This window comes from Ailuropoda melanoleuca, chromosome X (genome assembly GCF_002007445.2).
Source record: "Ailuropoda melanoleuca isolate Jingjing chromosome X, ASM200744v2, whole genome shotgun sequence".
NCBI classification, from domain to species: domain Eukaryota; kingdom Metazoa; phylum Chordata; class Mammalia; order Carnivora; family Ursidae; genus Ailuropoda; species Ailuropoda melanoleuca.
Genome location: NC_048238.1, coordinates 37,627,673 through 37,648,491, shown reverse-complemented (window position 1 = coordinate 37,648,491; position 20,819 = coordinate 37,627,673). Strand labels below are relative to the sequence as shown.

At 44.9% G+C, this 20,819-nt stretch overlaps 1 protein-coding gene across 4 annotated transcripts in view; it reads left to right on the top strand.

Annotated features, from left to right (window-relative positions):
- NDP (norrin cystine knot growth factor NDP) overlaps positions 1-20,819 on the top strand; it is a 79,727-nt gene that overhangs the window by 41,513 nt on the left and 17,395 nt on the right. For 3 of the 4 annotated variants that reach the window (XM_019808937.2, XM_034649556.1, XM_019808938.2), the window contains 2 exons: positions 5,157-5,305; positions 13,128-13,268. The exons of the other annotated variant lie outside the window; for it this stretch is intronic. The gene's annotated coding sequence lies outside the window, so the exon portion shown is untranslated. The remainder of the gene's footprint in view (positions 1-5,156; positions 5,306-13,127; positions 13,269-20,819) is intronic. 4 annotated transcript variants of the gene reach the window in all.

Below are 20,819 nucleotides of genomic sequence, written 5' to 3'. Positions count from 1 at the left end.
ATACCACAAAGACTTATTTCACATTCACCCGAATTCCACCATGGGTCAGTTGTCTTCCACACAGACATTCAGGGACGCAAGCTCCTTCCTGTGTGATGCTGCAATCTTAATATGTGGCCTTCAGGTCACCAAAGTATAGGAAGAAAGCAATGAAGAGTTTGTGCCCAGAATCTTAAGTGGCTTGACCCGGAAGTGACACCCTTTCTGCCCCTTGGCCAGAACCAGTCTCATCATCCCATCAACAACTAGGAAGCTGAGAAATGTAAAAAGAGTACATGGATTTGGGGTGAAAAGTAAATGTTTTTGCCACACTCTTCCTTATTTATGGCTTATTTTCCCAGAAATGTCTTGGTTATTCTCACACATAGATTGTACCTGCCAAATTTTAGAATCCAAAACATTGCATTGTAATTGTTTTTTTTTTAAATCAACCAGATTTTTTTGTTTGAGAGGGGGAAGAAATAAGCTAAAACAAAGAGAGAACAGAATAGTTCCCTATTTTATACTGTTGGACATTGGGATTTGTTGCTCCATTCCTACTAACCAAGACTCTTTCAGTTCCTGATTAAGTATTACGAATCATGACTTAATGTCTGCTTCATTTAGCTTAAGCCACAACCAACTCCTGGCTGTAAATCCAAAAGTGGAAGGAAGGACAATGACATTTTCAAATTTCCTTGTTAATTTCTCCTTAGGGTATTAAAGAAGAGAAGCATGATCTGTAGTAGAATAACCATATATGAAACATCATTGGGGGCGCCTGGGTGGCTCAGTCGGTTAAGCATCTGCCTTCGGCTCAGGTCATGATCCTGGAGTCCCAGGATTTTTTTTTTTTTTTAAAACTAAAAAAAAAAAGAAAGAAAGAAACATCATTGCCCTGTAACTAAAACACTGGCCTGAAAGACCTAGTCTCAAAACAGAAAATACACATATCGCATGAAGGGAATGTCTAATAATTTAATAGTTCTGTAGTTTTACTGGAGGAGAGTAAAACATAGTCCTATTAAAAATAGAATAGGGACACCTGGGTGGCTCAGTCAGTTAAGCATCTGCCGTCAGCTCAGGTCGTGATCCCAGGGTCCTGGGATTGAACCCCACACTGGGCTCCTTGCTCAGCGGGAAACCTGCTTCTCCCTCTGCCTGCCATTCGCCCTGCTTGTGCTCTCTCTCTCTCTCTGACAAATGAATAAAATCTAAAAATAAATAAATTAAATTAAAATTAAAATAGGTTCAAATGTTGCATTCAAAAGGAAAACAAATCTTCCTCAAAAAACTTTGATGTAATTATATGATTCTAATTAAATCTCTGAAAGAGTAAGCCGTGTATGAATTCTGTCAATTTTCTGTTGCGTTGGCAGGTAATTCTGCCCCTTGGCCAGAACCAGTCTCTTGGAGCAGAGAGAAAGCTGTGGTTTCATATCTGTATGTTCGTCATGTTTTGTATCTGTGCTTGTAAATATTCCCTCATTGCCTTGGAACATGATGCTTCTGGTCTATCTCAGGCCTGCCTTATGTAGTAAGTCACATTTTTTGTAAATCTCGTATTTTGAGATTACATTGTGCTCGAATTCCATCTTTTCTGGGTGAAGGCAATCAAGAGTCTAGTGGGCATTAGGAGAAGTGGGCAGTAGGCCTGCTTCAGACTTCTAAATATTGACAGAATCCAGGCAGGGTTCAATTTGTGGCCCTTTTCTCTTCTTTATTTGTTCCTGAGATGATCCAGTCCTGTGGCTTTAAAAGGCATTTACATGCTGATGACTCCAAAATTTGTATCCCCCGCCCAGATCTCTCCCCTAAACTCCAGGTGCTGTCCATCTCTCTACTTGGGCATCTACCAGTCATTTCCAGATCAAAACCTCCTTGAGTCCACTTCCATCTTCACTACATACTTCTTTAACCTTCCTTATTTCAATCAGTGACAACATGATTAAATTGGTTGTTCAAGAGATAATACTCTACATACTCCTTGATACCTCTTTTCCCCCTCAAATCATAAGATCAACCATGAGCAAGGGTTTTTTGGTTTTGGTTTTGGTTTTGTTTTTGTTTAGGAAATCTACATTCAGACCATTCCCAGAATTCAAGCACGTTTCACCACTCCACCACTACCAACTTAATCCAAGGGGTTTTTTTTTATTAAGAGGTAAGTATTAATTTGTCCATTTGTCCATGAATTATCCCCTGTAGAGAGGAAATTGGCCTCTTGCAGATCTCCGTAGAAACTGGCCAAGGCTAGTGCTTAAGGCCATCAATCCTGGTCGACCAGGAGACTTGGACTTCAGCCCTCCAAACATGCCCAAGTCAGAGCTGGTGCTTCTTTAATAATGAACACCAGTGTGACAAAATCCTGCTGCTAGCTTTCTTTGTCCTACAGCTGCAACACAGTTTGGATCCTTCACTCAGTTCCCTAACACCAGAAGGGGAGCTGGCAGGATAGGGATGGAGCAAAGTGCTGCTCTATCTTCTTGTTATTATATATCGGTCCCCGATCACCTGAGAGGATGGATTGGCAGGATAGGGATGGAGCATGGTTCTACTGTATCATATTGCGATTACACCCTGGTCCCTCATCATGTCAGAGGAGAGCCTGGTTCTTCCCTAAGCATTCAGCTTAAGAGCCCCACATCCCAAAAGTCATGCCCCTCTCCCACATCTGGCATCTGGGGTGAAGCTGCCCCAGCGTGGAGAGGACAATGATGAACTCACGTTATCTGTCTTGATCCTGTCTCCATGAGTTTTCTTCTGATGACTGATGCTCTTACAGGTCTAGTCTATGTGCCAACAGAACCTTTTTCCTTACTGCACAATGGGTGTTCCATTATGTCCAAAGCCCCATTCTTGGTTCTGCCTCCCTTGCCCACTGTACTCATTCTCCAATCTCCCCTGTTTCAGGTAAATGGGGACACCAACCAATCACCAGCTGTTCATAGCAAAAACCTAAGCGTCCTTGCCAATTCCTCTTCTTCACCTGAACCATAAATTCAATCCTTCAGCGAGTTCTGCAAGAGCTCGACTCGCAACATACAGTCAGCATTTAACCATGTCTCCTTGTATTGGCCTCCTAACCAGACTGTCTATTTCCACAAAAGACCCAGGGTCATCTTTTATAAACCGGAAGCGGGCCATGTCACCTTCGAGTTCAAAACTCCCCAGTGGCTTCCCATCACATTTAGAGTATGCTCATATGCCTTATCATAGCTACAAGGCTCTCTACATGATTTAGCCCTGACCTCATTCTCTTCTACTCTTGCTCTGCTCAATGATGAACTATTGAATACACGAATGAGTGGGACTGAAAAAGAGGTCTGAAAATCATTTCTCAGAGATCTGGGAAAATCAGAAGACATTTCTAAAAATAGAATTATTCATTGATTCAGTAAGAAAGGCAGAGTCTTCTGCACTTAAGAGATGTTTGATAAAGACATATTGAATAAATAAAGGGTTAAAATGAAGCGGCCTTTATTCGTCACATGGAACAACTATGGAATACCTTTATGCCTGTTATTTTTTTCTTGACTCAAACCACCAAGTATGTTTTTTAAAATTAACTTTTAATTGAAAAAGTCATACATTTGGGGAAACTTCAATATGTGAAAAAATTCTTTTGGGAAAAATAAAGAAGTGTCAACTATGATGAGCGGTATCATTTTGCGGGGGGGGAGATCAAGAAATACAATCTTTCTTTGAACATCCAGTCAACGATTATCCATCCTTCTAGAAGTATACATTAATTAGAAGCTGTCAGTACAAACTCTTACAATAATTCTTTCTGTGTGAAATTGACCTTAAGTAAGATTAAAACTGACCTAACATGAATTTGTTGAGCTACTAGTGAATGTAGTTTCTACTTGATCAGCGAGACATGCAAAGTTAATTAAAAATATATTTCTAAACGCATGTCGCATTTGATACTGAAGGAAGTGACTCTTTCTTAATACTGTGCAGTTTGAGAATTTGAGAAAATAAGAGTTGACAGCGGAGTCTATTATTTTATAGCAAGAACAAAAGAAGTTCAAATATGACCAAAGCACTTCGGTTTCTTTCTGTAGAGAAAGTTATTACTTCCTAGCCTGCCAGTGGTTTTATAGGCATCGTAATATGGGAGTCAAAGACCTTGGGCCTGTTTATAGCTGGGGCTGAGTTCACTATTTCCTTAGGTGCTCTCTGGCAGGGCAACGACACACAGCCATAATCTTCGAAATCGTGTCAGTTCAATGTCTCAAGTAACCTTCACGCCGAGCCTCTTAAGTTGGTTTTCTTTACCCATAAAACAGATGAAGTAACTGAGGTTATAAGAAGTTAACGACTTTCCCCAAATTGCTGGGCGAATGAGATTTTCCAGGCTGGGGCCTCTGGGGAGGGCGCCAATAATGGTGCAACCTTAGAAGATAATGGGTTGCCCTTGGTACCCCAGTGAGGGGGCCAATGGAATATTTAAACAGTGATTTCTTGGGACTAGGTGGAAATTCTTGTTCTGAAGCTCAGAAACTAGGCTAAGAACAGAAAGTGACCTCGAGGTAACATCAGAACTGGAAACTGAAATCATTCAGCTGGGTGTTAGTGAAAAGTGTTGCGGCCATGACGGAAAAGGACGCCAGGGTAGGACTGGATCCTAGCACACGATGAAGACTGAAGAAAGAAAAATTTTAAGAAAGAGTTGCTCATTTGTGTCAGATACTCATTGAGGGCTCCTGCGGAGTGAGGAATAAGACCTTCGAAATAGAATGGCTATCGGGGCCCTTACCTCTAACGTGGAGCCCCTCACTCCCAGCAGCAGGGCATAGTACTAAGCGATGATTTTAGCTCTCTTTCTCACCTAAATAAGGAAGAGCTAATTTTAGAACTATAATGAAGCAAGATGACACATTTTGTTAGAGGATTTGTTTCCTCTCTAAATATGTCCTCTTTTAAAAAATTTTTTTTGAATGTTCTTCGGACTGCTTTGAATCTTTGCATTGCTAATTTTGTGTAGAAAATAATTTGTCATTATCTTTATGGAGTAACCCACAGATAGAAGAATGTATTTAAAAAGGACTAGATAAAAATCTTAGCTTTCTTATTGCATTAACAACGTTGCTCTTAAAGTGCTTTTTATAAAGTTCAAAAGGTGCTTAAATTTAGGGCTCAAAGTCTTTTTTCTTTTGTCCTCTTTTTAGAAACCGAACATTGTCCTGATTTATGCCTTTGATGAGATGTACAGTATGTTGTAAGAAAAAGATATCTTCTCAACGCTTTGAAGATGCTCATAAAATGGTGAAAAAGATGCCAAAAGAGATTATTCACTAAAATTAGGACATATCCAGAGGTTCGTGAGCTTGAATTTACATTATGAAATTGTTTATTGAATTGATTGACTGGGTACTTTTATAATGGTTAAGGACTGGTCCCTAATTCTAATTGTGCTTTAGAATTGTCTGGGGAGGTTTTTTTCCCCCTGAGGCTGTCTGATTGATTGGATACTATTTTTTTTTTTTTTTGGTTGGGGGAGGAGGAGATGTGCCATGTTATTTTTTTAAATAGACTTTACTTTTCAGAGTAGATTTAAGTTCACAGAAGAATTGAGTGGAAAGTATGGAGAGTTCCCATAGTTCCCCTCTCCCCCACCCAATAGAGGCACAGCCTCCCACCATATCACCATTTCACACCAGGGTGGTACATTTCTTACAGCTGATGAACCTACATTGACATCATTATCAACCAAAGTCCATAGTTTACAATAACGCTCACTCTTGGTGCTGGGCGTTCTATGAGTTTGGACAGATGTATGATGACATCTAGCCATCATTATAGTATCAGACAGACTATTTTCACTGTCCTGAAAAATTCTGTGTTTGGCTTATTCATTCCTTACCCACACCAACCCCTGGCAAACACTGATCATTTTACAGTGTCTGTAATTTTGCCTTTTCCAGAATGCCATATAATTGGAATCATACAGTATGTAGCCTCTCAGATTGGCTTCTTTTTTATAGCAATATGCATTTTTTTAAAGTGTAAGCTTTATTGAGGTATCATTGATATATAAAATTATAAAGTAATATGCACTGATATGCTTGATGGCTTGATATCAAGCTTATAAATTTACATATAAAATTAAACTTTATATGTATTTGTATATAAATAATTTATATACATATAAAATTTGCATATAAATTATATATAAAATTGTAAAGTAATATGCAATATAGCTTGAGAGCTCATTTCCTTTGAGCACTGAATAGGATTCCACTGTCTGGATATGCAACGGTTTGTTTATCTGTTCACCTACAGAAAACATCTTGGTTGTTTCCAAGTTTTGGCAATTATGAGTAAAACTGCTATAAATATCCATGTGCAGGTTTTGTGTGGACGTAGTTTTTGACTCTTTTGGGTAAATACCAAGGAATGCAATTGCTGGATCATATGGTTAGAGTGCGTTTAGTTTTGCAAGAAACTGCCAAATTGTCTTCCAAAGTGACTGTACTATTTTGCATTTCCACCCACAATGAATGAGAGTTCCTGTTGCTCCATGTCCTCGCCAATATTTGGTGTTGTTAGTGTTCTGGATTTTGGCCATTCTAATAGGCGTGTAGTGGTAGCTCGCCGTCATTTTAATTTGCATTTCCCCAATGACATACCATGTCGAGCATCTTTTCATATGCTGATTTACCATCTGTATATCTTCTTGGGTGAGGTGTCTGTTCAGGTCTTCTGCCCCTTTATTTAATTACATTGTTCATTTTCCTACTTTTTTTTCTTTTTAAAGATTTTATTTATTTATTTGACAGAGATAGAGAACAGCCAGTGAGAGAGGGAACACAAGCAGGAGGAGTGGGAGAGGAAGAAGCAGGCTCATAGCGGAGGAGCCTGATGTGGGGCTCAATCCCAGAATGCTGGGATCACGCCCTGAGCCGAAGGCAGACGCTTAACTGCTGTGTCACCCAGGCGCCTCCATTTTCCTATTTTTGAGTTTAAGGCTTCTTCGTATATTCTGGATACCAGGCCTTGATTGGATGAGTCTTTTGCAAATGTTTTCTCCCAGTCTGTGGCTGTTCTTTCCATTCTCTTAACATTGCTTTCATAGAGCAGAAGTGTTCATTTTAATTAAGTCCTGCTGATCAGTTAATTATTTAATGGATTGTACCTTTGATGCGGTAAGGGAAACTTTAATTTATTTTAATTAATTTATTTTTATTCCTTGTCTTCTTTTACTTTTTCTTCTCCAGCTTTATTTAGAAATGATGGACACATACATTGTATAAATGTAAGGTGTACAATGTGCAAAACGGTCACCACCATAGCCTCCACTAACATCAGCATCAGCTCACATAATTATTCATCTTCTAACTGAAATTTTGTACCTTTTGACCAACACCTCCCCATTCCCCCCACCCCCAGCTCTTGGTAACCACCTCTACTTTCTGTTTCTAAGGGTTCAGCTTTTTTAGATTCCACACGTAAGGGAGATCATATGGTATTTGTCTTTCTCTGCCTTATTCAACTTAGCATGATGCCTTCATGGTCCACCCAAGTTGTGCGCAAATGGCAGGATTTCCTTCTTTTTCAGGGCCAAATGATATTCCAGTGTGTGCCTGTGTTTTGTGTGTGTGTGTGTGTGTGTGTGTGTGTGTATGAGACATCTTCTTTATCCATTCCTCTGTTGACAGACGCTTCAGTTGTGTCCGTATCTCGGCTATTGTGAATAATGTTACAATGAACAGGGGGGTATGTATACTTCTTCAATAACCTGTGTTTATTTCCTTTAGATATGTACCCAGGAGTGGAATTGTTGGATCATACAGTAGTTCTAGTTGTAATTTTTTGAGAAGCCAAGGAGAACTTTTTACTTTTTTTTAAAGATTTTATTTATTTATTTAAGAGAGAGAGAGCATAAGCGGGGAGGAGGGGCAGAGGGAGAGGGAGAAGCAGGCTCCCCGCTGAGGAGGGAGCCCAACACAGGGCTCGATTACAGGACCCTGAGATCATGTGACCTGAGCCGAAGGCAGACGCTTAACCGACTGAGCTCCCCGGGCGCCCTAAAGACCCTATTTCTAAATCAGGCTGCATTGTGAGGTACTAGAGGTTAGGACTTCAACATTGTCGTTTTTGAAGGGGACACAAATCAACCAATAACAAAACCCAAACTCTCTATACTGGCCAATAAAACTTCATGGGATTTATACGGCTCCCGCTCTCATCTCTAATACATCTCCTACCACTTGCCCTCTCCCTCTTTCCAGCCACCTTGGCATTTCTGCTTACCAAGTTTACTCTTAGCATTTAAATTCAAATATCACCTCTCCCCACCCCAGAGAGACCAGCTCTGGTCACCCTATTCACTCAGCCCTCTTCCTGGGCTGCTTCAGTTACTCTTTATCTCCTTACTGTTCTGTTTTCCTCGCAGCACATGTCACACTCTAAAGTACTGTTGAGGGGGGCAATGTGGCCACGTTCTGGTCAAGGGGAAGCCCCTGGGATTTCTGGAAAGATTTTCCTCCTGACTGAAGGAACAGGCAAAGAGCCAGCTCGTTTCGTCCTTTCCTCTCGATTGCTGAATTTAGAGGTGATTTCTTGAGCTCCACTGGCTATCTCATGTTTACGAATTAACCTGTTGGAACGCAGAAGCCAACAGTGCTGAGCCTGATGGGAGTGGAGGGAGCTTGAGGTTTTGATGATGCCGTGGCCACTGTACCCACCCTAGACCCTACCTGCTTCTTGATGAGTGACCGTAACTGCCCTTATGTTTTAAGCCCCTGAGACTCAAGTGTTGGGTTTTGGCTTTTTTGTTTTGTTTTGTTTTGTTTGTTTTGTTTTGCCTTGAAAGTGTCTTTACTGACATGCTCTTCCACCATTACCATAGAAACTTTGTCCGTTTTATCCAGTGGTGGAACCCCTGGGATGAGAACATCTGGCAGGTAGAAGGCACTCAAAGAATACTCATTGGACGGCCATGTGGGTGGATGAAAGTCCCCACTTGCTACTTACCTTTGCTTTTCTGCCTCTGTGCCTCCCCTTCCACATACGTAGCTCTTCGTTGGTCCCGGGCTGCCTTTCCATTCTAGTCTCTCCTCTTGGACCTCCTCTGGCCCAGCTCCGAGCCTGGCTCCTTCGCTGCTCCCGTCTCCCCGGCTCATCACAGCATAGGATAGGGCCCAGCCAAGGGTCTGCCCGTGGGCTCTTCTACAAACTCACGTTTGTCCTCTGGGTCCCACTGGGTGCCTTCAAAGCCCAGAGCCAGGGTACTTCTCCTGGACGTACCACCTCCAATCTTATCGTACGTTTTGTTTTTCTTGCAGCCCGGGGTACGTTCTGCCTGGCAGCGTTTTCATGAGGGAACATTTCTCTTTTCCTGGTAGTATCCTAAATACCAGAAGAACTGGATCCATTTCCTGTTTTGATTTGTACCCCTCACAAATAGCAGGTCGTAATTATAAAAGCTGTGCTCGGTGAATTTCTGTTGAATGGTGGCTAAACCGTGGCCCTTTGAAGGCAGGAAGGCCAGAGCTCGTATCTGCCATTTGTTTTTGCTGTGCCCACCACAGGGAAGTCACCTATCCTCCCAGAGCTTCAAGTTCTTCATTTATAAAAGAGAATAATAGTATTTACCTGCTAGGATTGCTCTGTATCTCTCGAAAAGAGGTGATACATCCAGAATATTTGGCTCAGAGCCCAGCAAAGAGTAAACACCCGGCAGAGAATAAACACCCATTAAATAGTTATTATTACTGGTAGGTATTTTTGAATGAATGTTATCATATTCATGAGGATGGTATAAAGATTAGTATTCTCGTAGATAGTTATAAAGCAGGCCTAGCAGACAGGTTATGCTGGTATGTGGGATTTTACACGCACACACACACACACACACACATCCCTATCTTTATCCATATAGATATGATATCAAATGTTATTGGTTTGCAGTGGGTGCCTTGGTGAGGATTGATACTTGAGTAAGAACTATGGGTCTTGTAGATGCCCACATGCGAATTTTCTACTGTTGAAATTCTACAACAGAGGGGGGCGCCTGGGTGGCACAGCGGCTGAGCGTCTGCCTTCGGCTCAGGGCGTGATCCCGGCGTTATGGGATCGAGCCCCACATCAGGCTCCTCTGCTATGAGCCTGCTTCTTCCTCTCTCACTCTCCCTGCTTGTGTTCCCTCTCTCATTGGCTGTCTCTATTTCTGTCAAATAAATAAATAAAATCTTTAAAAAAAAAAAAGAAAAAAGAAATTCTACAACAGAGGCTACAGCAGACTGACAACGAATCTGAAACTATGTGTGTATGTGGGGAAAGTAGCTAGGACCAAGTAAAGGCTGCATTTCCATTTGTATGCTAATGAGGTTGGTTGACCTAAATTTGGAAAATGTAACATCCAGGTCAGGACTCCTGGTTGCCAGCCTCAAAAACTGTCTCTAGCTAAGGGAAGCAGAAAGGAATTGATTGGCAGGATCTTGGTGGGTATGGTGATGGGGGGCAGTTCACAGGATCATTGGGAAAGCTGGAGCTCCAGGCTCATAAAATGGTGAATACGGATGTAACCCCAAAGAGCAGAGCGCTGAGGATGCCTCCTTGGACCCTGTGTCCCCTAGGACAAGCATCATCCATCACGTATCTGGGCTCTGATGGCCCCGACGTCGGCTGTTGTGTCCTCTGGGCTCTCCATTCCCGTGCAACCAGAGAGGATGAGCTTTGCACACCTGCATGCCTTGGCCACTCCTGGGTGGCACAGAGGGTGAGCCAGGCTTGGTGGCACCTGGCTCTCCAGCTGCACCAAGAGGAGGGAGGACATAAGTACTTCCTTCAGGTTCCATAGGGAGGAAGCAGGACCCGTCTTGGGATTCTCCATCCCTTCATGGGTGTTTGGATGCTGCGCGACTGCCCGGAAATAGCCCCTAGAGCTACCAAGAAAGAGAGAGACACCCCAAAAGCAGTACCCAAAACGAAAGGCTCAGAAGTGATCCCTTGAAAGATTCCCCATCCGGCTGATAGACATCTCCTTCTCTACGCAGTGGCCGTTCTGCAAGGCATGATAAGGGGATGAAAAAGGTTTCTGTTGCCAGATACCTATTGGTAGGCTCAGAAATGGGTCTGTTGCCTCCCCGATGGGCGGAGGCAAAGGCTTTCTCTTGAAAGGGGCAGCAGATGGCATTCTTCGCCACCCCTGACAGAATAACGGTAGGAGGAAGCAGTGGGGCTCCATCTGGGAGAGAGCCTGTCTCCCGTGGCCAAGCAGTCAATGTGTTTGCAATCTTTACACTTTCTGCTGCGCTCTCGCGGAAGGGCAGATGGTAGAAGGCTGGAAAATTGCAACCAGGAAGAACCGTACCTCTTCATGTTACTGCAGAACAGACAGAATGGCTCTGAGAACCCAAAGGCAAGGGATCGTAGGGTGGAGAGGAGAACCTATGCTGGGAAAGCCACAAATTATTTATTAAGGGAGTTGAAGAGGGGAATGGGCATCGGGCTCTGATATTTGAAAATGTTGGTGGCCGAGGAGTTTATCCTGCCTCCCAATCTAACCTGCAGAATTGAGCCAGAAAATGTGTTCATGACTGTTTCCATGGCTCTTAGCTACAAGTCATTTCCCCTTTCAGATTATTTCCATTTCAAGGCCCAATTTCCATTTGCTGTTTGATCTTCTGCTTTTAAGACATTCAGCCAATATCATCATCGGCCTCGTGCCAGGTTTTCTTGCGAGGCTTTCAACTTGTCCTGTATCCTTTATCCTTGTAGGTGGATTCTGTTTGGAACTGGCTGGTCCCAGGTAGGCAGGGTTTTGCTGGCAGAGCAAAAGAAAAGGCTTCTTCTGAAAAGGTGGAGGTCAAACCGAAAATTGGAAGACCCCTCTTGTATACATCAGTGGCTGTTTGAAGTAAAAGTTCGGTGGCAAAGTAATGATGTGATGATCAATTTATTAATGAATAATACATGATTTGGTACAGCAGAACATGACAGTTCCGGGATCAACAATTATATGGAGCTCCCGAGATAAACTTCTTCGGTTTTAGGATATATTTACTCTTCCGTGAAATGCGTTTGTTGTTGTTTTTGTTTTTGTTTTTTTAATATTCTCATTTTAATTCTTCACCAGTGTTAATTTTAAAAAAAAGTTATTCTGGGGCTGGGTCCATCTGACATAAAGTAATTTATATATGGTTCAGTGGTTCTTTGTGTCGTCCACTAAAATTGCTTGACGGTTTTCTGCCTCAATTTTCAGCTCTTAAAGGAAATATTTCCCTTTGTATTTTCACAGCTCGTAAGGGTATTATCCAGCTAGCCTGAGTACTTAGCCCCCACCACTCCCCACCCCCCTTCCCCACAGTGACCTTTGCCACTTTTCTGCCAAAGGAGCTGTTTGGCCGTGGGTTGGCCTTACCTGTTAGTTTCACACTCGTCTATTCCAAGGAATCAAGACTACTCTTTCCCATTGTTTCTAAATCCTATGAGTTTCATTCCAAATGATGCAGGGGAAGGCGCTTATCAAAGTGCCATTGTGGATTTCACCGAGTATACGCTGCTAAAAATCACTTAAATGGATGAACAACTCAGAAAAAAAGCTCTTGCCACCCACACAGGTCGTGATAAAACAGGGCAGGGTTTTGCACTTGCCTCAGCCCGGATCGCCTGCGAAGTCCTTCTGATTCCCGTCTTTCTCCCCCTTCCCTAGCATTTCAACTTCATCTCAGGCAGCTGCTGAATCGAATCGTGAAACAGAATGTCACTGTCTCCGTATTCCCGAAACTATGTGTCCTCACCACCGACTGCCCATCTCGATGGCATGCTTGCCAGAGAATTAAACCCAGAATATTCATCTAGCCTCTTATTATTTCCCACAAAAGAAAGAAAGAAAGAAAGAAAGAAAGAAAGAAAGAAAGAAAGAAAGAAAGAAACTTCCTCCCCCTTGCCCTTTTCCTCTATGTTGTTCCCATCACAAGATGCTCCGTGGAAGGCAGCCGAGCGGTGGGCAGTGGCTGAGTCCCCGATAAGGAGCGCCTCACATTTCCGTGGCATTCCCATTTGCTAGAGCGCTGCTGCGGCCGCACGCCTGATTGATATATGACTGCAATGGCACTTTTCCATTTGACATTCTCTCTCTCTCTCTCCCTCTCCCTCTCTCTCTCTCTCTCCCTGTGTCGCTTAAACAACAGTCCTAACTTTTGTGTGTTGCAAATATAAAAGGCAAGCCATGTGACAGAGGGACAGAAGAACAAAAGCATTTGGAAGTAACAGGACCTCTTTCTAGCTCTCAGAAAAGTCTGAGAAGAAAGGAGCCCTGCGTTTCCCCCAAGGTAAGCAGGAAAACAAGGGCTGACGGCTTGCCTAGGAAATTACTTCTTTCCAAACCGAGCATTTCATCCTCCTCTCAGACAAAGAGACAACCTTTAAATACCACTTAAATTTGCATTAATTGAATTTGCATTAATCGGTAGCATGCTAACATTGTGGGGTTTTTTTGTTTTTTTGTTTTTTTTGAAATGAACGGGTCTTTGAAGTCTGTGACAGAGCAGGGGAGCCTCACCGAGAGGCTGGAAAATCCCTTCGGGTTTGACCGAAAGGGATTTTATTTTCAAACTCTCTGCGTAGTTCGATGTAACTTTGTAATGGTTCTTATATTTGACCCGGTGAAAGGAGACTGGGAAGCAGCATTGGACGACATGGATTCCTGAAGCCCCAGTATCTTCCCCACCGCCCTCATCCCTGTTACAATGGGGGCACTATGAACGCGGGCAAGCCTGCGAGTTTAAATGCGCTCTGTTTACTTTTATTACTACTTCTGTACGCTGCTGATCTCCTGCCAGGGCTCCGCCGGACTGCTTAGAATGACTTCAAACAATAGGCAACATTTATTTCTAGCTTTCTGTGTCACGCTTTGCAGGAGCCCTGTTCCTTTGCACTCTCCTCTCAACGTGCAAGGACTTCGCTTCCATAGACGCAGTCAGGAGCACTGGGGAGAGAGGAGGATGGGTTTACTATAGGATTTTGATTGGGCAAAAAGTCCGAGGAAATGCATGCTGTTTGCCTTGGCCTTATTGCAAAGGGTTATTTTTAGAAGTCAGCTTGTCCCCGCAGCTCCGCGGATGCTTCACTGTCCAAGCGGTGACCGAGAAAGGATGCTCCCACCGGCGCAGGGACCGGGACCTGTAGGAATGACTCCTTACAAACACCTGAGGAATATTCCGGGGTGGGGGGTTCTTTCAAGCTGGTGAATACAAGTTCTCTCTTTAAATGAACAATTGGGCTGTAGGAGGCCTGGGCATAACTCTTTCTTGGGGGACGGGAAGTTTGTGTACAGAATGTTAATGACTCAGAACGCCCTATAACTGAGGCTCATTGTAATTCACGAGCCCCCAATAAACCTGCGAGGACGAGTAGGCTCCCTCCTCCACTGAGATTCAGGTGCAGGAAAGGAAGCTCTTTGGCAGGATGGGAGTCCCACTCTCTGTCCTTTGTAGCTGGCATTGATAACAGATGCGGATGCTGCAAAATGTCTCTTCATTTCTAACACTGGTGTATTTTAATGACAAGGAGCTGGCATCAGCAAACTGCTCCAACACAGAACATTAAATCCCCGGTGCGTTTGAAAACGTAAGACGCCTAAAAGGCAGTGTGGGCTGTGGGTGTCAACCAAGTATGGGGGGGGGAGGGGGGCCCTGCAGAATGCTTCTCAAGGATGCCTTTCGACCAAATGCAAATATCTGCCCATTTTCTTCTCACCAGTCTGGCTTCCGAAAGTAAACTTGAGGGTCTTCTTGACCAGATTTCACTGTGGAGTGGGAACGTGGTTTATGGGGGAACTTTCCTGATCGCCTCTAAAAACTCTCCTAATGGCCATTGTTGAGTGAAAATCCAGCTTTTGAAAGAGTTAATTTACACCCCGGGGATATTCACGGTTTGAGAAAGCTTGAAAAGATACTATGGATTCTATTGCTATGCAATTTTGCAGTGATTTTCTTTTTCTTTAAAAACTCCTGCTGTTAACAAAGCAGTTGGTTGAGTCAAAACAATACTCTGGTACTGTTACTCAGACCATTATAGGAGAGTGTCTGAACACCAAATGCCAAATTTTGCATCATTTGCTTTAAGATACATTTGGTTCAAGCAAAGGGAGGACTGGCGCAGGCCTTCTTGACCGACTGTGTAGCAAGCAGCTGACACCCACAGATGGAAATATGCCTGTGGAGTTTTCAATCTTAATTCGAGTTCTGGTGACACCGTCAAGGGGAAAATAAATCATTTTTCAATACATTTAACAATTTCCAACTCGTTTATTTTCCTGGGCCCTTAAAAAATGTGAGTTTCTCGGAATCCTAGCCACCGATGGAGGCCGGCGGTTTTTACTGTATGTTCAGGACTCACAGTTCAAGCGCTATTATTCTTATTGGTTAATTATGCATTCCATCGTCCTTTTAAGAAATGATGCTAGTTCGAGTCCTGCTGGATGTAAAGGTGACCCAGGCAGTGTCCCGTGGTCTAATTCTCAATCTGTATGCTATCTCGAGTCAGGTTTGGGGACTGAAATAGACTTTGCTGATGGCTAAACGGGTCAATGACTTCCTTGTTACAAAGGACCATTTCAAATATCTGTTGATAGCCCGATCGACTTGCAGTGATGGTCGCTTATCAATGGGTTTTCTTTCCATTTATGACGAAGGGGTTCCCCTGAGGCCTTTATCACCGGATCTTGGGTACGAGTCACTCACAGCTAACGCGGCCCGGATCTTTCCCGCCTGGGTAGAGGAAGCCTGGAAAAAGGGCAGTTTATCCTTCCTCTGTTCCCTTGAGTACGCTTTGGAAAGGACCACGTGCTGTCTCTATCAGGGATGGCTGTGAGTCACCTACTCAGCAGCTGACATCAGGGCCACTCGATGAATCACTGAATTAGAAACATGCACAGAGCAAGACACTATCACTGGCTCCCACCATTTATTTGAACCGCCCCCCAGGATCCAAACCAGTGACCTCTGGGTCTGGCCTAAATTCAAGGGGCCCCTGGGAAGAAGTCGACGGAAGTCATTCCCCAAACCCAGGTCCCCCTCAGAGCCACACACAATGTTGCTTTCAAATAATGCAGTCTTGTGTTTTCTGGCTTGGGTAGGTTACGGGGGGGGGGGGGGGGGGNNGGGGGGGGGGGGGGGTGGACAACAACCCCTGAAGACAGCATCACCAGAGTCCTTGATTCGGTCCTTATCAGCAGATAATCCCCCGTGGTTGGATTAAAATGCCTCTGACTCCCTGGGGTGCCTGACTCACCCTAGCCAGCCTCAGCTTCTTGGCCAGCGGCCTTGAAGGCCGACCTCACCTCTTCCCATGAACATCAGCTCCTGCTACTTTGTCCAGTCCCAACCCGTCCCCCCAACCAACCCGGCAGGGCCAGTAGGGGCAGAAGGGATGGGGAGGCAGGTGGAAGGACAGAAGTGCTTGAGCAGAGGCGGGTAGCTGGGCCAAGTGAGGGTGGGTGAGCTCCAGGGCCCAGATTGCTGTGGCCTGCTCTGGCTGTGATCAGCTGTCATTTCCTCTTCGTGTATGACACTGGGGAACATATTAAAATTTCTCTGGGATGGTATGTTTGGAATTCCTCTGATGCCCCACCTCACCAACTTACCCGGACAATAAAAGCAAGGTTGTAAGCCTTTGAACAGCTGGCAGGCTATATATTTCCCCGCTTTCTTTCGCATAATCTAATTCAGAAAAGAATCTAGCGAGACTGGCAGTGCCATGTCTGGGTACTTGCTCCCTGCAAGTCCTTCCTCTGCCACCTCCTTCCCGCCCGCCCTGGAATCTTCCTGGGTGGCATGTGGCTTTTATTTTCTTTTGCTCTCCACCACTCCCACCCCGCCCCCTTTCCCCTGCGCTTGAGCTCCTTCCATTGTGAGCTCGCTCTTTGCTCTGCCTGTTTTCCAGACAGCCTGGGTCCCGCTCCATCCGGGGACAGCGGCCCATGAGGTCTCCCCATCTTCATAGTATTCTCAGGATGTCATTCTTGGCAGCCGCTCTGCCGGGCCGAGCGGATTGGGGGGCTTTCTGGAGCCCTGAGCCTGAACCCGCGGAGCGGAGCGGCCACATGGCTCGGCTGCCCTTCAGGGCAGGGCTGGGGTGACCCGGGTTGGCAGGGACGAGAGCATACCATCACAGTGACCCGCACATCTCCGGCGCAGGGCTGGGGGTAGCGGAGCTCTGGGAACGCCTGGATGCCCTTCGGCCTACATTAAGAGAAATGTGGTTATTCTCTGGTTCAGGGGGAGAGACAAGTGGCTTGCAACAAAGCTCCCTGGATCCTCAGGCCCTGCTCCGCCCCCTTTCTCCGTTCTTCCCACATCCTTCCCTTCCCAAGGAAAAAGAAGGACAGACAGGGTTTTTAATTTGGCTAGCCGGGGCCTGAACGTCTTTTGGAAACCCGTCTGGGGACAGAGAGTGGGGAGAAACGGATCTTAGTCAAAGCCCAACTAAAAATGCATGGGGCCGGGGAGCTGGGGAGGACTTTTTCTTCCCTTTTTTTCTTTCTCTCAACAGCAGAACAGCCGATTGGTTTAGGAGTTGCAAATGGAAGGCCCTGGACTTCTCAATTAGACATTCCCATTTAAGAGCCTCGTGTCACCCCCTCTGTGCAGCATCCTTAAACGATGTCGCTCATGTCCTTGGGACCAAAAGGTATCAAAGAGCAATCTACAATGCAGCTTCCTATTTTCTTTTCCTGGGGCTTTTCGTCGTCTTTTCCGAATTAGCTAAAGTTCATGAAAAGACCCAGAAGGAGAAATTTAACACAGCTGAATTAAAATGAGTCTTTTCCTGTTCGCTTGACAAGGCGGCGGGGTGGGGGGGGTTGGAGAAAGGAAAGAAAGGGAAGAAAGAACCATCTCCCCTCCTCTGCCACTTCTTGGGTTTTAATATGAATTATTCCATACAAGTCCCTAGGCTAGAGGATCTATTTAAAGCCGCCTGGCAGCACGAAGGGAGAGGGTAAAAATACAACCACTTTTTTGTCCATCGAAGGTTTTCTTTGGGAGGACATTAAGAGCATTCTTATTTTCCTGTCTGCCCCTGCCAGTGGCACCGGTCCAGCCGGGAGTACCCACTCCTCACCCATCGGATCAGCGACCACCAACTTTTGTTGTGTGATTGCCGCAGAATGCAAAGGGTGGGCACTCCCTCCGCAATCCCCTTGTGCGTGCAGCGGGCGGGGCGAGGCGGGTATAGAAGGGCGCGCTGGCACATTCACACACCCGCACACTCGAGTTGTTGAGGGAGCTGGTGCCCACGGCGTTCTCTCGCCGCCAGCTGCCCTCACATCTGCAGAGCTTTCTTCCTGTGTGGTCTGGCTAGAGCGTGCTTGCGGCCGTGCGTGCTTGCGGTCCCCTCTATCGGAGGGTCTCAGAGTCTGATGGCTGAGCCTGCATGGCGGAGAGCCACACCCCCTTAGACCCATTCTCAACAGTCCGAAAGTAACACCCTGGATGGGGTTACGGTCTGGAACAACTACTTTCTTGTTCGAAAGAGTGCTGACTCAGAAAATTCAAAGAATGGGTAACTTCAGTCGACAATATATCCCCAGTGCTTATAATCAGGAATTCATCCAATTTGGGTCCTTTTCGCCCTCATGTCAAAATCTGCACTTAAACGTTGACTCGGAGCTTTAATCTTGGTTCTCTAAGATTTGCCGTCGATGTATTTTTCTTTTGGGTTTTTGGGGTTTTTTGTGTTTTTTTTTTTTTTCTGCCAAAAGCTAAGAATTTTTCGGACAGTTTTCTCTCTTCCAAGGCCTGGCTCAATCCCAACTTCTCCTTTGAAGCTGTGGTCCAACCAATTGCAATATTCTTTAAAAATGAAAGGGCAACAGGTTAATGCATTCAAGAAAGTTGATGAGCTCTCAGAAAAGGCTCAGGGGTGACCTTTCTGCAGTGTCGCAAACCAACAATAGCCCTAAACAGGGAGTACCCTTCCATCCTGCCATTGATAGGGAATACAGATAGGGAGGGAGAGCAGGTCACGAGAGAAATGACAAAAGAGAAGGAGGAAGGGCTATTTTTGATGATCCCACAGATTTTCAAATAGCCCACTTTCAGAAAGGAAAGCTTCCCTTCATTTCACCTGCTCCCTCCCAGGGAGAAGCGTTTGAACTCCAAAGTGTCCTTCTTAACTTGCCGTTCAAAAAGGAGGTCAACTCCTCCAGGGGAAAAAACATCCCCCATCCTCAGCTCCAAGTCAAATGTAGGCATATACACGCCTAAAATGGACGTGAAGAATCGAAGTCCAATTTCTTTTTTAAACACGAGGCGATATTTTAGGACTTGATACATTTCTGTGATGTTTCCTCCAAACGATGGGAAATTACTCCTTTTCAGGATTTAAATTTTTCTTTTGAGGTTTGAAGTCCAAAGGCAGCAGAACGGACTTGTTTAAAGGAGAACCAACAATCCAACAGGGTAGCGATAGTGTGTGGAGTTTAAGCGAAGCAAAAAGGAGACCAACAACCCAGTATGTTCAGAATTACGAGCAGTATAAAAAAACGTATTTCTACATGGTTTTATTTTAACTGTGCCCCTTTGACATAAGTCTGCACCCACAAGTATTCTGGATTGCAATGGGATTGAATTCAGTATTCAGCTCCCACCGTTGGGCAGAAAAGACAAATTGAATGGAAGCTGAGTTGGTCCCATTGTTTATGCCCCATTTCTAACTAAGGGCGCTACAGCTGTTAGGTGAGATCACTAGCCACCATTCCAAAACTCTGTTGCGGCTGAGTATATGCAAATGCAGCTTTGGAAACACTTTGCTGGACACTTTGAAGAAAAGCCAACATACTCATTTGGCTCCAGGGTAAGAGGAAGCCTGTACCCTGAGCTGACATTGGTCACCTCTCTTCTCCTAAGGCCATACCAGAGCCAGCAGTCCAGTGGCGGAGCGAGTATCAAATTGCTTCAGCACCAGGGTCCCCAGAACACCTGGCCACCTTTTCTTTTCCACAGGGAGAGCACACATTCATGCTTTGGTGGCGCTGAGTCCCTGGGCTGAGTGGGTATCACCGATCTCTCCTGCTTCCTTTCCAAAGGTAAATGGTAGAAGTGTGTCTCACCCTTGATGTGAAATCCCCTTCCTGGGAAGGAGTGGGTGAAATGAGGGGAAACTTCCCTTTCTGAAATTGGGCTATTTGAATTCAGTGGAAGGACGTGGCAGATTTTGCACATAAACAAGTCCTTCTACCTTCTTCTCTGTTACTTCTTTTATGGCTTCCCCTCTCCCTGTTTTCTTCCCCGTTGATGGAAGGATGGAAAGGGACTCCCTGTTTAGGGCTGTCGTTGATTTGTGGCTCTGCAGAAAGACCACCCCTAAGCATTTTCTGACAGCTCGTCACCGTATCAGTCACAGCTCCTAGTGGAGTGGTAGATTTACAGAAATAATCCAAACCCCCAGAGGAAAAGACTTCAACCGTATCGTGCTTTTCGGCACACGGGTAATCAGACTTCACTGCTTCCAATGTATGCAAGGTTCTGTACTCTAAAAGTCAGTTATGCCGACAATTAAGAACTCAGAGTCTTTCCATAGAACCTATAGGAGCCCACAGAAGCCCAGCCCTGGAGCCAAGAGCCATAAGCAACAGGCAAATCTTTTAGACCCAAGTCCCCACCTGGGGGCTTCAGGAATGTACCTCCCCTCCCACAAAGGTTCTGTAGATGTTTGACCAATCGGAGTGCCTTGCTCTTGACCGCTAGGACCTTATCCACTCTGCATCTGCATAGGACACAACTCTCCTAACCTCTTTTATCCTGAACCAGGGTGTCACAGATGGTCCCACCAGGGGATGAGGATCTGTGGCTCAAGCTCGGTTTAGAAATAGGGTCACT